The sequence below is a fragment of the Mytilus edulis genome, chromosome 7 (genome assembly GCF_963676685.1).
Source record: "Mytilus edulis chromosome 7, xbMytEdul2.2, whole genome shotgun sequence".
Taxonomy (NCBI): Eukaryota; Metazoa; Mollusca; class Bivalvia; order Mytilida; family Mytilidae; genus Mytilus; species Mytilus edulis.
Window position 1 is genome coordinate 77,614,459 of NC_092350.1, and position 15,700 is coordinate 77,630,158.

Sequence of the window (15,700 nt, forward strand, 5' to 3'; positions counted from 1 at the left end):
TGCTATTTTTACCTTTCTTGTTTTGCAATTGGCCAGTGTTTGGCAACTCACCTATCATTGCATGCAAATATGGCTACAATCGCAAGAAGATATATTAAAATTGTTTCAACTTTCAGTCACCAGTGGGCAAATCGAAACAAATGAACTAAGCAGGCTCGCGGGTGTATTTTTTTTTTAAAAGGGTTTTCTACAAATAAGCTTTATCATATATATACTTAATTGAAAAATAAAATTAAATATGGGGTTCATTTAAGCTTACAATCTGCTTTCGAAAGAACCATGTATTTTCTTTGTTTCTTTTGAACTATTAGGAGAAAAAAGTAATATCGAACCTGGGAACATATGTTCCTGATCGAACTAAAAAAAAAGAACTAAATTACAGATATCGCTAAAATTTTACAATAGTTAAGTTTAAATACAGTTAATTAAAAAAAATGCATGCATGTGCGTGTGTGTATCTTGTTAATCAGTCGATTTGAACATCTCAATAAAGCTTGTGTTTATGTATTTATTGAATACCATGGATTTCACTCTAAAAACTTTGAATTTAATTAAACTGGGAACACGAAATCCCGAGGTCCCGAATTTAAATAAATTTAAATCCCGACATCCCAAAATTCGAAAAAAGAATTCCCTGATCCCGAATGGGTCAATCCCGAAATCCCGAGCCTAAAAACACCCGGTCCCGTACTCCCTATAAAGGTTCTATCCTCCCTCATTAAACAACTGAAAGAAAAACGAGGAACAATTGTGGAAAACTAATTTTGCTAATCAGATGATAAAATCAAAAGCAGTCAAATTAATTGATAACACTGGCATCTTCTTATGTATTATGGATTAAACCTGGTTTATAGCTAGCTAAACCTCTCACTTGTATGACAGTTGCATTAAATTAAACTATATTGACGACGATGTATCATAGAACTAAAAGAAACAGACCTATATAGTAGGTAATCATATAACATTTGTCAACATTGTGTTATAAATCAATATTAGCACAACTGTTGAATATTTGAAACCAGATAATCCAAACGTGACCTGGCAGACTTTCATCTTCGTCAACATGTTGAAGACTTACCATCTCACATTAAAGATACAATCGATTATCCGTTTAGAAAAATGCCGGCCTTAAATCCACTTCCCACCGACACAACACTTGTTTCTATGGATAGTAACTTCCTCCACACAAATATGCCACATGCAGATGTCATTGATGCATGTAAATAAGTTTAAAATTCCAGACCAGTAAATTATCCACACGCTACTGAGCGGCCTGGTCAAAATGCTCACGCTGGTACTAAAAAAAAACAACTTCACTTTGATGGAGATAATTATTTGCAGATTAATGGGACTGCTATGTGCATCAAAACGGCTCCATCATATGCCAACATATCACAAAGAACGTCATATATTCAACATTTACATGTTTTGTTCATGCATCAATCTAATTTAAAAAATGTAAATCTCTGATTTTGTTATACTATGCTATACCAAGGATTATGATTTGTATTACTATACAAATCCTTGGTTATACTACATATAGTTGTTTGATCTCATATGTAACGAAATCAGAGATATATATTTTAATTAGATTGGTTCATGCATGTTCCTTTTCATTTGCATTTTTGTGTGTATAAAGTTCCAAAATATTCTAACAAAAAAGTCTACCCTCACCAATTTCAGTGATCATGATTCAATTAATTTATTACTGACTTGCTAATATATTATGTATGTTCATGGGAACATATCTTACCGGAATCACAGTTGGTAAATATTTATAGATATTTTATATCCTTTGTATCATATTTTGTTTTTTCTAAAAAAAATATTAGTAATTACACAAATCCTTGGTAATTATGATGCGAATAATGTTCTAGTTATTCCCCTTTGGTCATTCGTTTGATATTCTCGGTTAACTGATTTTGATTTGTGTTCACCCCACCGTTTAGTCTTTTTTCTATACTCAGAGGCTATAGTCATTACATTAGAATTCTTTAGAGTAATCAGATCGAATAATTTGGATACTATTTGTTGTTATGCACAATTTCTCAGTCGGTCTTTTAAATCTGTAGAATCTATTAAGAATTATATTTATGGTGTAAAAGTATGGTATTGCTGCATTAAATATTCAACCCGAGTATGATTTTATTCAAGCAGTGGTACACGAGACAATACAATAGCTTATAGTTATGATACTGAAGTTTACTACTTTTTTTATCGTCTTTTAGATGTGTCATTTCTGTAATATATGCATCCGATTTCATTTTGTTGAAAGCAGGCCAAGTTACATTAAGTGGAGGAAGGAACTTTTAAAGTACTTTTTATTGGTATAGTAATCAAAGCCTAAAAGAAATCTTCATGAAATCAAATCTCTGTTTTTGGCCGTAAAAGTTTTGTGATGGCATGAAAGTTTAACTCGAACATTTCCGCAAGACATTGTAAACCTATTGTTTTGAATTGATGATGTAGCTCAATTTATTTCTGTTCAAAATATCTATGCAAAAGTTTTAAATGGAGACATCCATGTAAATCAATACTGAAATATATCACGTCATAGAACGTTCATGCAAAATTTCGAAGAGTTCCGTGAACATTTAGCGAATTGTTCGAGTTTTATGTTTCGAGTTTGTTACAAGGGACACCGCTTAGTAAACGTTGGGTTTTTTTTCTGATAATAATCTGTGTCTTCCGAAGCCTATGAATTTTATATTTTTATTCTTTCTCTATCATAATGTGAAATGGAATGTGTCAAAGAGACAACAACCCGACCATAGAACAGACAACAGCAGAAGGTCACCGCAATAGGTCTTTAATGAAGTGAGAAATTCCCGCACCCGGGGCGTCTTTAAGCTGGCACCTTATAATCTTTATTTTCATATATGATTTGAAATATTTATTTCAGCATTTCTTTAAAGAAAATTTCCCCGTCAAATATTTACTTAGCGCTATTTTTTGTGGAAGTAGCAATATCTAACGTTGCGTCGGGATCTATAATGACCCCCTCCTTTGTTATAAGTAAGAATTCGAAGTTGGTACAATTCTCTTATGCACAGTTTCAGAGAAAACTGAAATCTGTCATTCTGAAGACAGCTAGGAAGAAATCCAAATTCATATTCATCATATAGTTTTAGGAGGGGTGGTGCCCGGCACTTTTGCCATTCAAACTTACTTAACTTAAAAACGAGTTCATGGACCCCTCTTTTTTAAAATGCCATTTGGTTTGATTACGCGAGAAGATTATGTGTGCCAATTTGCATGAAAACGTAAATAGTGCAATTTTTTTTAAATTGGATAAATATACAGCAAAAAATGATGTTATTTTCTACATTCATGAACATTTGATAAAAATGAGTTATTTCTGAATTAAAAAATGTCTAAATTTTTAGGATACTTATAAAATACAGAACTGATTACAAATTATTTAACAAAAAACAATTTGTGTTTATCTTTTAAAACAAAAAAGTCATGTCTTTCTTACGAAAGGGAAAATACGGCCACTAATTCGAATTTTGGGCAAATATACAAAATGTCGACCTCATTTTATTCAAGAAGTAGCACATGAAGGTATATTTTTTTATAACATAGTTGATTTAATCAGGTTAAAAAAAGTCTTATATGGAAATTTTTATCAAAATGTAAATACGGGATGAAAACTACATGTATCGTATGAAGGTTTTGGTGTTTACAGACTCTATAATAAGGGAATATTGGGATGACATATATTTTGCATGGATTTGGTCGCGATCAGAGGAAACAGGATAAATTCTTTAAGAAACACGATTAAAGGGAAAATTCGCAAAAAAATAAAAATTTGATATTATGTTCATCCTAAATAAATAAGCATATTCCCAAAATATTAAAGGTTTATTCGTCTAGATGAGTGAGTTATTAGATTTTTAAAATCGACTCTCAATTCTCGGGAAGACGCCATCTTGAAAACTAATGACCACGGATATCTAATTACCACAAAGTCCTAGTACGCAGCATGACATGTCCGTTAATCAGTGTTAAAATGACTTGTCAAGCTGATGGATTTTCTACCCGACCAAGTAATGGAAGAAGTCTACATAGTTTTCAAGATCATCAAATCAAGTAATGCTTCACTAAAATTGATAAGAATATTTCAAAAAATACTTTACAAGACATCTTAATTTTTTTAGAGGGTTAAATAATATTCAGCTTCCAATGCTGAAGTCAGATTAAAAAGCTGTAGATGACATATTTATAAGATCGTATATTGGTTTTAGCTCGTCATTAAATTTACATTTTTGGCACCGAGATACAGTATCAAATATTGTATAGGAATTATGCTATAATAATTTTATAGTAGTCTCAATAAAGTGAAAAAAAGTTGGGAGATACTTATTGTGGATGAATTATAAAATGAGATTTATCTCTTTTGAAATTTTTTTTTTAAATGCTTGTTTCTAACGTATATTTTTAGTTTATTTTGGGTTTTTACCTAACTTGACCAACGTTTTAAAACTTGTCCTCTTGTAATCATCATGGTAATTACCGGGGTATTGTAAAAGTGACATATTCGGGTATTCTAACGGTCGACTTCCTGGCAGGCTTGTTTGATTCAATACACAATGAACAAGGTCAATGAATCACGTGCGTGATCGCGAGCGAACCAGGTGCGCACAGGTAAAATTTATAAAAATATACCATACCAATAGAAAACTGTCCGTGATATACAGCCTGTGTACAGAATTTAACAAAATTTAAGATTGGTTATAAGAATAGGTATAGACCTGGGAACAGTATATATGTTCCTGGTATAGACCAAATCCCCATGTTATCTAATTTCAATTTTACTTTTATTTACATTTCAGCACCTATTCTTCCGTTTTATATACAATTTTCGGTCCCGTTATTTATTAATCAGTTCGTCCCGTTTTTACCCTCACATAGATACATGTATGTGACTTCAGAAAACAGTGCTATTTCAAAATGAATGCCGGTTTTTTTTCATAATAGTTCATTTATTTTACATGTGGAATAAGAATACCAATTAGTAAACTTCGGACTATACAAATGTAGAATATACTGCGCAAGTTTGCTTGCGTCTAACGAGAAAAAAAGAACTGAAAAAAAAACTGTCATATAAAAAACAAGTACGCTCAAATCAAAAGAGAAAAAAAAAATAAGTAAGTAAAAGTTAACTGAATCAGCAAAATTAACAACATTTGATATCGAGTGTATTGGTAATAAATTTATGTGTTTTTATAGTATAGCTCCTTCCATTATCCAAATGATATCAGATAATCTATATTATTTCATAGGATTAACCCTTCCGACCTCAAAAAGCCCCTAAAGTCTGAGACAATGTGTTATAGTAGTATCAGCTAAAATCTAATGCCAAACGCCAGAAGTAAAACTAATATACAGGTAAATTTTTTTCATTTGGTCATGGCTTTCAAATGTCTAAATTTAAGTGTTCCCGTATATATTTTGCCTATTTAGGCAAATAAATTGCTTTTGTCAAACTAGTTTTATTTTCCCTTTTTATAAAACATAAATAAATGAGGGTCTCTAAAAACACCGCAAAGGACCTCCTTTGTGCACAAAGGAGCACCAAGGAGCACTAAGGACCCTAAAAAAGTTTGATAAAAGCACAAAGGACCTGAAATTCCCTTTAAAGCATAAAAATATTCTGATTCCTGAAGAAAAATGTAAAAAAATAAAAATAATTTCAATAAAAATTGCGATTTTTATAATGTACGATTGGATGTTATCACCGATATCGGATTGGAACCGACATTATATCCGGGAAAGTGATAGCTCATGTATGTAAAATTTTATTTAGTTGTAATATGATATAAATGATAAAAACGTCAATTATTATTCTTAATATTTTGTTGTTGTAATATATTTTAAGATAACAGACTTACCAAAACTACGAAAATTATGTAAGGATACCGATGTTTTGCTTTCATATTTCATCATCAGCTAGCTTTCTTATTGTATGGTAATATGTCAGTATTGCTATGACGAAAACGTTTCTAAAGGCACAAAGGGAATACTATGGCAATAATTATAAAGGTAGGTAATTAGTTTAAATTTGTCAATCCGTATTTCATAAACTTCAAAATACACTATGTTTTTATAGTGTTTTTAACTGGCTGTTTATGTATTGGCACTGGTATAGATTCAAGGTTTGCTGTATTGGCCTCGAGACCCGTAGGTATATTATTATTGTGCATATGTCTATAGTTTTCTTTTGTTTTTTTAAATATATTTATAATTTAAAAATACATATTTTATTATTTTCTGAATGTAATTGTTTTTAAAGACAGTCTTTTAACGCTAATAATTAACTGTAAAGAATTTATAACGTTGTTTCATCCCAAGTGCTATCAAGTCTTCATGAAACAATCCTTATTAATGCTCGAGTCGAAATCTTGACCAACAATGTTTGCTTTATTTTTGTTCGGTTTATTACCCAGTCTGTATTTATATCATATGTTTGTGTTTTCTCAATATTTTCTAATTCATGAATGTATTACTATATAAGTAAAATCTTATAGAAAAGGGTCGTAATATTATGCATATCCGTACCCATTACAGAACACATGACTGTGCAGTTCGTATATCTTCAACTTTAATACCAATTTAACTTAATACATATTTTTTTCTTAAAAAATATTACAACAAAATATTAAAAATAATAAATGACGTTTTTATCATTAATATCATATTAAAACTATTTAAAAATTCACATATACATGAGCTATCATATAGCCCGGATATAAAGTCGGTTCCATACCGATACCGGTGATTATACCAAATCGTACATCATAAAAATCGCAATTTTTATTGAAACTATTTTAATTTTTTTACATTTTTCTTCAGAAATTATAATATTTTAATGCTTTAAAGGGAAATTAAGGTCCTTTGTGCTCTTATTAAACTTCTTTGATGTCCTTAGTGCTCCTTTGTGCACAAAGGAGGTCCTTTGCGGTGTTTTTAGAGACCGAATAAATGATAGAAGTGTATATCATCCATTCAGACAACTAAATTTAATTTGCAGACTTTAACCGGTTCATTCTTAGTTTTGAAATTTATTTAAATTCAAATTAAATAGTAGCACCAAATATAATTAAATAATTCCACAGCGATTCACTTGTATTTGTCAACACATTGAAAATGTATTTTAAATTTGTGTATTAAACACGACCTCCTGTCGTATAATTCACTGGTTCGAATAGACAGTCACACCTGGCACGGTGTGCCCTAGAGGCCAAGCTTATTACCGATCTGACATTTCACCTTTATACAGGCCTTTCACAGGTATTGTCGGAGAATAATACACACATCGTATATCCATAGTCATAGCACCGTAGATAGTAAAACGCAAATAAGCGTAAACCTATATATATTGTCTTAACAGTTTAAGTTATATACTTTAATTTATTCACTTTATCGGTCTGAAAAAGCATATATTAAAGCAAAAATAATAATAATAATTTCTTGTGCTGTCTACAAAAATAAATCGAAATATATACGGTAAATATAGAAAATTTATCTCATGAATGTGTACAACTACACGTCTGTGCGTTTTATTCTCTTATTATCGGATGGTTATTAGATATAGCATAAGTCATCTGCGCGCTTACGATTACGTTAAAATATGATTAAACACCAAGACTTTTAATGATTGTATTTTAAATCCCGGCATGCAAAAACCAGGAGAAAACGTCACGACCTACAGGAAGTAGTCAATATTTTTTCATTAATTATTGAATTTCTCCTTTATTACTGCACATATAGCGATAAAACTTTGTGAATATATATATTATGTTATAATGAACATATTTAAACCATAAGTAAAAAATCGCGAATTTTCCCTTTAAGGGTAGATATTCTCATATCATTATTCACTTAGGTACTAATGATATAGTTAATAACTCTGTTGACAAAATTATTGCTGATTATAAGCAAGGATTTGTATTACTAAACAAATCCTTGTTATAAGGAAGTAATTGTTATCATCAAATCTTATTCATACAGTTTTACTTTTTTTTAGCTCACCTGGCCCGAAGGGCCAAGTGAGCTTTTCTCATCACTTGGCGTCCGGCGTCCGTCGTCGTCCGTCGTCGTTAACTTTTACAAAAATCTTCTCCTCTGAAACTACTGAGCCAAATTTCACCAAACTTAGCCAAAATCATCATTGGGGTATCTAGTTTAAAAAATGTGTGGCGTGACCCGGTCAACCAACCAAGATGGCCGCCACGGCTAAAAATAGAACATAGGTGTAAAATGCAGTTTTTGGCTTATAACTCAAAAACCAGAGCATTTAGAGCAAATCTGACATGGGGGTAAACATGTTTATCAGGTCAAGATCTATCTGCCCTGAAATTTTCAGATGAATCGGTCAATCGGTTGTTGAGTTTTTGCCCCCTGAATTGGTAATTTTGAGGAAATTTTGTTGTTTTTGGTTATTATCTTGAATATTATTATAGATAGAGATAAACTGTAAACAGCAATAATGTTCAGCAAAATAAGATCTACAAATAAGTCAACATGACCAAAATGGTCAGTTGACCCGTTTAGGAGTTATTGCCCTTTATAGTCAATTTTTAACCATTTTTCGTAAATTAAAGTAATCTTTTCTGCAAAAATCTTCTCCTCTGAAACTACTGGGATAAATTAATCCAAACTTGGCCACAATCATCTTTGGGGTACCTAGTTTAAAAAATTCGTGGCGTGACCTGGTCAACCATCCAAGATGGCCGCCACGGCTAAAAATAGAACATAGGGGTAAAATGCAGTTTTTGGCTTATAACTCAAAAACCAAAGCATTTTGAGGAAATCTGACAGGATAAAAATGTTTATCTGGTCAAGATCTATCTGCCTTGAAATTTTCAGTTGAATCGGTCAACCTGTTGTTGGGTTGCTGCCCCTGAATTGGTAATTTTGAGGAAATTTTGCTGTTTTTGGTTATTATCTTGAATATTATTATAGATAGAGATAAACTGTACACATCAATAATGTTCAGCAAAGTTAGATTTACAAATAAGTCAACTTGACCGAAATGGTCAGTTGACCCCTTTAGGAGTTATTGCCCTTTATAGTCAATTTTTAACCATTTTTCATAAATCTAAGTAATCTTTTACAAAAATCTCCACTGAAACTACTAGGCCACAATCATCTTTGGGGTATCTAGTTTGAAAAATGTGTCCGATGACCTGGCCATTCAACCAAGATGGCCGCCACGACTAAAAATAGAACATAGGGGTAAAATGCAGTTTTTGGCTTATAACTATGAAACCAAAGCATTTAGAGCAAATCTGACAAGGAGTTAAATTGTTAATAAAGTCAATATCTATCTGCCTTGAAGTTTTATTTAAGACGTTGGAAATATTTGCCTGTTAATAATAGATATATTGTTATGACTTTTTATGTGTATGGCTATGTTCTGGCTGTGGATTAACATCTAAGGATTGAAATAGTTAAATTCATATTTATGATTTATCATGTTTATGTTAACAGTCAGTGGCGGATTCAGAGGGGGGCGTAGAGGGCGTACGCCCCCCCCCCCCCCCCTTTGCTTGGACTTTTTTTTTTTTTGTAAAATGATTAATCAGACTAGACTTCGTGAACTTTGCCATTTCCCGTGTACTCTTTATTTTATTTGTACGCGACAATTCTTTAATTATAAAGGTATTTTTCGCTGGAATCTACTGATTATCAAAGTCATGTGTCTATGATTCACTATGGTGGAGTTGACCAGTGCATCGAAAAAATCGTCGCTCAGTCATTTTAATATTCAAATTACAGTAACACATTGCTTTTGCTGAGGATGATAATCATGACACCTTCAAAGCGACACATGATTGAGCAAGAACGTATTGACTTCTATTTCATTATTCCACCAAACAGAAAGTAATACTCTATATATACAGACTATTACACTCTCATGACAAAAAAGTTCCGCATCAATATTAAACACCTACGAAAACATGTTTAACCCCAAACGTCCCAGCCTATTTTAAAATAACATAACTGAATAATGATCCCCAGTCAGTATAAGCTCTACATACATTTTTAGTCTAATGTACGAACAATTTGATTTGAGTAGACAAGTCTTAGATATTGGAGAGAAAAAATTGATTCTGATTTTTGCCTCAAACAAAAATTCTGGTCGTATTTGGATTGAAAACAAAAATCTTGTCCACATTTTTGCTATTAGAAACGAAAATTTCCAACAGAATTATTAAGCATTCAATGAACATGATGAATAATAAACAGCTGCGCCATGAGCGCATGATACGCCCGTCGTTTTGTGTGAAAGTTTTATGCAACAATCATAAATAGTTTCTGACAAAGTTTTAAGCAATACCCATATATTGTTTTTGAGATACGGCGGAACATATTTCCCCTCCCCCTCCCATCTTTTTTTTTACAAAAAATCTAAATATCACTAAAATGAAATTTTGAATCAAAACCAAAACGTATACAGACCTTTAGAGTAATATAACAAAGAAGTGTGTAAAGTTTTAAGCAATAATCATAAATTGTTTTTGAGATACGGCGCGACATGTAAAAGAAACCTCCCCCTTTTTTTTTTTACAAAATACTCAATAATTTGAAAATAAAATTTTGAATCATCACCAAAAAGTATACAGATCTTAATATTAATGTAACAAAGAAGTGTGTAAATTTTTAAGCAATTATAATAAACCTTTGTTGAGATACGGCGTGACATGTAAAAAAAAAACCTTCCCCTTTTTTACAAAATACTCAATAACTCAAAAATGAAATTTTGAATCATCACCGAAAAGTATACAGATCTTAAGATTAATATAACTAAGAAGTGTGTAAAGTTTTAAGCAATAATCAAAAATCGTTTTTGATATACGGTGCGACATGTGAAAAAATCACCCCCCTGTTTTAGTTACAAAGTGCTGTAAATCAAAAAGTTTTAATCTTATTTTCACCAAAAAGTATACAGATCATTTGACTATCATAAGAAACAACTATAATAAGTGTCATGAAATTTGGATAAGTCGTTCTCAAGTTACGGTGCGACATGTTTACGCCGGCCAGACAGACGGACAGACAGACGGACGGACACCGGATATTTGTATAACATAATACGTCCCGTCAAAATTTTGACGGGCGTATAAAAACAGGCATATTTTATTTTGTGGCAAGAGTTTGCATGTCTGGCCGTCATATCTGTTTCGCCGAACTGATATATTGAATACTTTTTTCAAGACCAGACTGCAACCTGCCTGCTGGGTTAAAAACTTCGCCCCCCTTTCCAAAATCCTGGATCCGCCCCTGTTTACATTATTGTAACAATTATAAAAATCATTGTAATACCCCCCTTTCCAAAATCCTGGATCCGCCCCTGTTAACATTATTATATAGGAACTATATGTCCAGGTGGAAAAGGTAATATTTACAGATTTCGGAACATCTCTTGACTTGTCCGTACTAGTTGGGCTTATAATTTGTCGTTGTACATTTATAGTATATTTTCTTGGTTGGTGATATATTTTGGGAATTGTACTGAACGTTGCCCACACCAAATTAAAGATGCCGCAAAAAAGGTGATGGATTTTTTTTTATGTGACAAAATAGTTTTGATTGTGTTTCCAAACTTTGATTTTTGTCCTTTTAATAGTATGGAAAAATTTAGAGGGTCTCGAATGAAATGTCTCGAGCATAATATTTTGTTTTCTTTTCCCTTTGCATATATCCCCCTGCTTGTTTTTATATACAGCCTACAGGTGAGAACAATTATAAATAGTTATCTGTATAGAAATAACCGTACTCACAAAAGTAAGTAAAATAAAAGCAAGGTTTTGATTACGGTGTGGCAGTGGTTATTATATATATTATCGAAAAATTATCGTTACCACCATGCAAAATGGATTATCATTAATAGGGTATCATTAACAGATTAGGGGGACTCTGATCCCGGATCCTGCAAACTGTTTTGTCAGATTCCCGTATCAAGCTTACACTATGTACATAAGCAATTCTCATTTTTTTGTAATTTCCCATGTCCCGCTAGACTTCATTTCCCGTTTTCACGGCACAATAATTTGAGTTTCATGTGTCACACCTGGGAACAGTATATCTAACATATATGTTCCTGGTCACACCTACAAATAATAGACAATCCCGCGTCCCACTAAGAGCCTTAGACCCCAAGGAGACCCACAGATTAAGGTTCATCATAATCTTTAGGCTAATATGGCCGTATTTACAACTAAAATTTTACTCTCGAGTACAGACAAAACTATGCAACCACAAAAGCTTTAAGGGATGGCAGGAACTAGATAAATAAATTTTGAATATAAAAAAGAAGATGTGGTATGATTGCCTTTGAGACAACTGTCCACGAGAGACCGAAATGACACAGACATTAACAAATATAGATCCCTGTACGGCCTTCAACAATGAGCAAAGCCCATACTGCATAGTCAGCTATAAAAGGCCCCGATATGACAATGTAAAACAATTAAAACTAGAAAACTAATAGCCTTAATTATATAAAAAAATGAATTACAGGCTCCTGACTTTGGACAGACACATACATAAATAATGTGGCGGGGTTAAACATGTTAGTGGGATCCCAACCCTCCTCTAATCTGGGTATAACAGTACAACATAAGAACGAACTATAAAAATCAGTCGAAAAAGGCTTAACTCATCAGATGGAAAAAAAACACCAAATGGACGTGGCCGGGTACTTGTAGATCTCGACAAATAAAAGACACTAGGATCAGATCTGAGAGTACTCGCAGTTATCTGACAGCTAGTTCAAAGCCACTATATATAACAACCAAGGATTTGTATAGTATACAAATACTTGTAACAACTAATAAAAAAAATCATGCATCTAAGACTAAATTGCTTTTATGTTTGAGAAAATTATAAACTTTACTAGATTTTGCTATTCATTTTTTTTTGTTCCTGCAGAGGGTGCCAAAATAAACTAAGTTGTGAAAGCGGTTTGAGAATCTCCACTTTTAAAATATATAATACATGTTGTGAGTAGTATAAATTTAAATGGACAATAGATGGACAATTGACATCTGCACACAATCTGTCTCAGTGTTCTATTTTTTTTTGTATTCTCCTTGAAATTGATAGATATTTTTTACAGAGTTATTTTTCCTAATATTGAAAGTTTACCACAAGATATAAGTTTTTTAGCTAACTGCAAAATAAGATACAAATCCCATATAATGATAATGAATAATAAATTTGACAGTAAAGATGCACATAGACTTCATAACAATAATGTTATTCAATGATGTTGAACAGGCATTTCAAAAGACTGGAAAGCAAAATTTCTGAGATTGAAAGCAAGTGTTTATTACTGCATATGCTACAAAAAAATGTTGAAAGCTGCAACCCTATCTAGTCACTGTGAAGTGCTACAATGTTTATATATATAAGCAGCACATATACAGTAACAAGAAAGGCTGTTAACTTGTAAATTTTCATACTGCAGTAATTTTAAAAGAAGTTAAAACGTTATCAATTTTCTAAAGAAAATAGAAACTACAGGAGAGAAAAGAGTAAAACTACTTTCATTAGACCACTCCAAAATGTACTTCGGTCAACACTTTTACACCCCAATAAAGTTAGGGACGACATCAAAAGTTCAATGAAGGATAAAAAACTTAATTCACATAGTTTTTTCACCTACCCCCCACCCCCCTCTTAACTTGATTTGGGGAAAATTGATTGACCCGTATAGATATATGTAAAAATCAATGTCGGATAACCACATCTTGCAGCAGTTCAACCCCCTACCCCCGAACTATTTGAATTAAGTTTTTTATCTTACATTGATCTTTTGATGTCGTCCCTTACAAAAAGAAGCATTCAATTCTTAAATAAAGAGATTTTTAATCAAGAAGTAAATTTGAACAAGGCATGGAAGAATACAACTTTTAATGTTTAAAAGATCAAAACATTTTGAGATGAAATATGGAAATATTTTTAAGTATTGAGCCAATTTTGAATTGTAGTTTATATTTTCAATATGAAATAGTTATCATATATGGACCATAATTTGCTATTGGGCTCGTTTCCTATAACGATAGAAAAGTGATAAAAATGTGTATTTCTGTAAGAAAAGTTGTAACTACATCTAAAGATGCCTTTATTTTTATCAACATACAAGTGTATGCTACTCTTCCCTATAAAAAAAATTGAAATTAACAAATTTCAAAGATTATACGACCGTATTTTTGTGTCGTTTCTCGCGTTACTTTTCGCTTCCGAAGTGCATAATGCTGACTGATTTATAGATAATCGTCACCGGCAAATTCGTAACTTTTGCTTTCAAATAATAAAGAACATCGACTAATAAGAATAGTCAGAAGAAAATGCAGAGAACTATAAGTATTTCTGTAGCAGGTGTAAGAACACTGGCGTTACTTTCGTTTCCGATTTCGTAACGCAAATTTTAGATGATGTAATCTGCTTTGTTCATGTTGTTGTAACAGAATTCTTTATATCAATATGCAAATATGAACTCTCGCGAGATGTTCAAACAGGTAAATCAGAGATGATTTACATTCTAGTTTTGTTCTTCGTAATAATTAAGTTAGAAAATGACGTTATCGTTATGCGTTACATTTCACATGAAACAGAAGTCCAGTTATTTCCTTTTTTTTTATTAAAATTGTTTTTGTCGTTAAGTTCTAATCATTTCCGGTCATACGTGAAACATGTGACTAACATGTGATCACGCCCTTACGGCCGGATATACGAAATACTAGGTCTAAACAATGTTTTTGTTTCCAACGGGATGTTAGCAAACATAATCTGTAGACTTGTTTCGTCTTGTTACAAAAAGGAAAATACAATTTTCAAAGAAATTGCGCCGGGGGTCTATTATTTTTCCTATGTGCATAATGTTACAATCGATCTTGTGTGAAAATAAATGCTCAATGACTTGACAAAATCGATTTCAGATTTGACGATGTTATAACACACTTCGTTTCCTGATAATGATGTAAAGGGTCCTTGGAAAATTCAATCGAAATTACGTCTCTTATCATTGTGCCGATGCTCGTTGGATTGATTTTGCTTCAGCAGTAAATATTACTGGATATTTTAGGTGAATTAAGATAATTTAATAAAAAATACATGTTAATCATGTTAATTATAATACCGTTACACTTGGAATGTACAAATTTGGTATCTTTGTCACAATTTTTAATTATTTTTTTTTATTCATGTTCTGCAAACACTTTTCAGAAATGCAATAAACTTGTCAAAGGAGAAGTTAACTTTTACCATGCATGACTTGAAAGGAAGTACTTTATTGATTTTAGCCCACTAAAGTAGATGGTGTACAGGTCACAAATATCACATGGTGCCTATTTTAAAGATTTTAATTCCAAGTTCAAAGTTTTTTTTTTTACTGGATTTAAAGAATTTTACATTGCCAATGATTTGGAATATATTGTATATAACTGGAATTTCAAAACCAAATATAAATACATTTTTTTGGCTAAAACATCAAGATACAACGATTATTGTATCCTGTATCAATGAAGAAAATATGGAAATTTCTGAATAAATTGTACTAATTGTTTTCAAAACAAGCACATATTTAGGAGTTTTATAATACTGTTACATTAATGATGGATTTTAAGAAAAAGTATACTGTTCAGATTATTTTAAGCAGATTTTGCAATAAAATAAAACTAAAAAAATG

At 31.9% G+C, this 15,700-nt stretch overlaps 1 protein-coding gene across 4 annotated transcripts in view; it reads left to right on the top strand.

Moving 5' to 3' along the window:
* The first annotated feature begins 11,658 nt into the window (after nucleotides 1-11,658).
* The window catches only part of LOC139482274 (calponin homology domain-containing protein DDB_G0272472-like), a 48,361-nt gene continuing 44,319 nt past the window's right edge, over nucleotides 11,659-15,700 (top strand). For 3 of the 4 annotated variants that reach the window (XR_011654818.1, XM_071266067.1, XM_071266071.1), the window contains exon 1: nucleotides 11,659-11,741. The gene's annotated coding sequence lies outside the window, so the exon portion shown is untranslated. The remainder of the gene's footprint in view (nucleotides 11,742-15,700) is intronic. The other variant, XM_071266069.1, reaches the window with a different exon arrangement.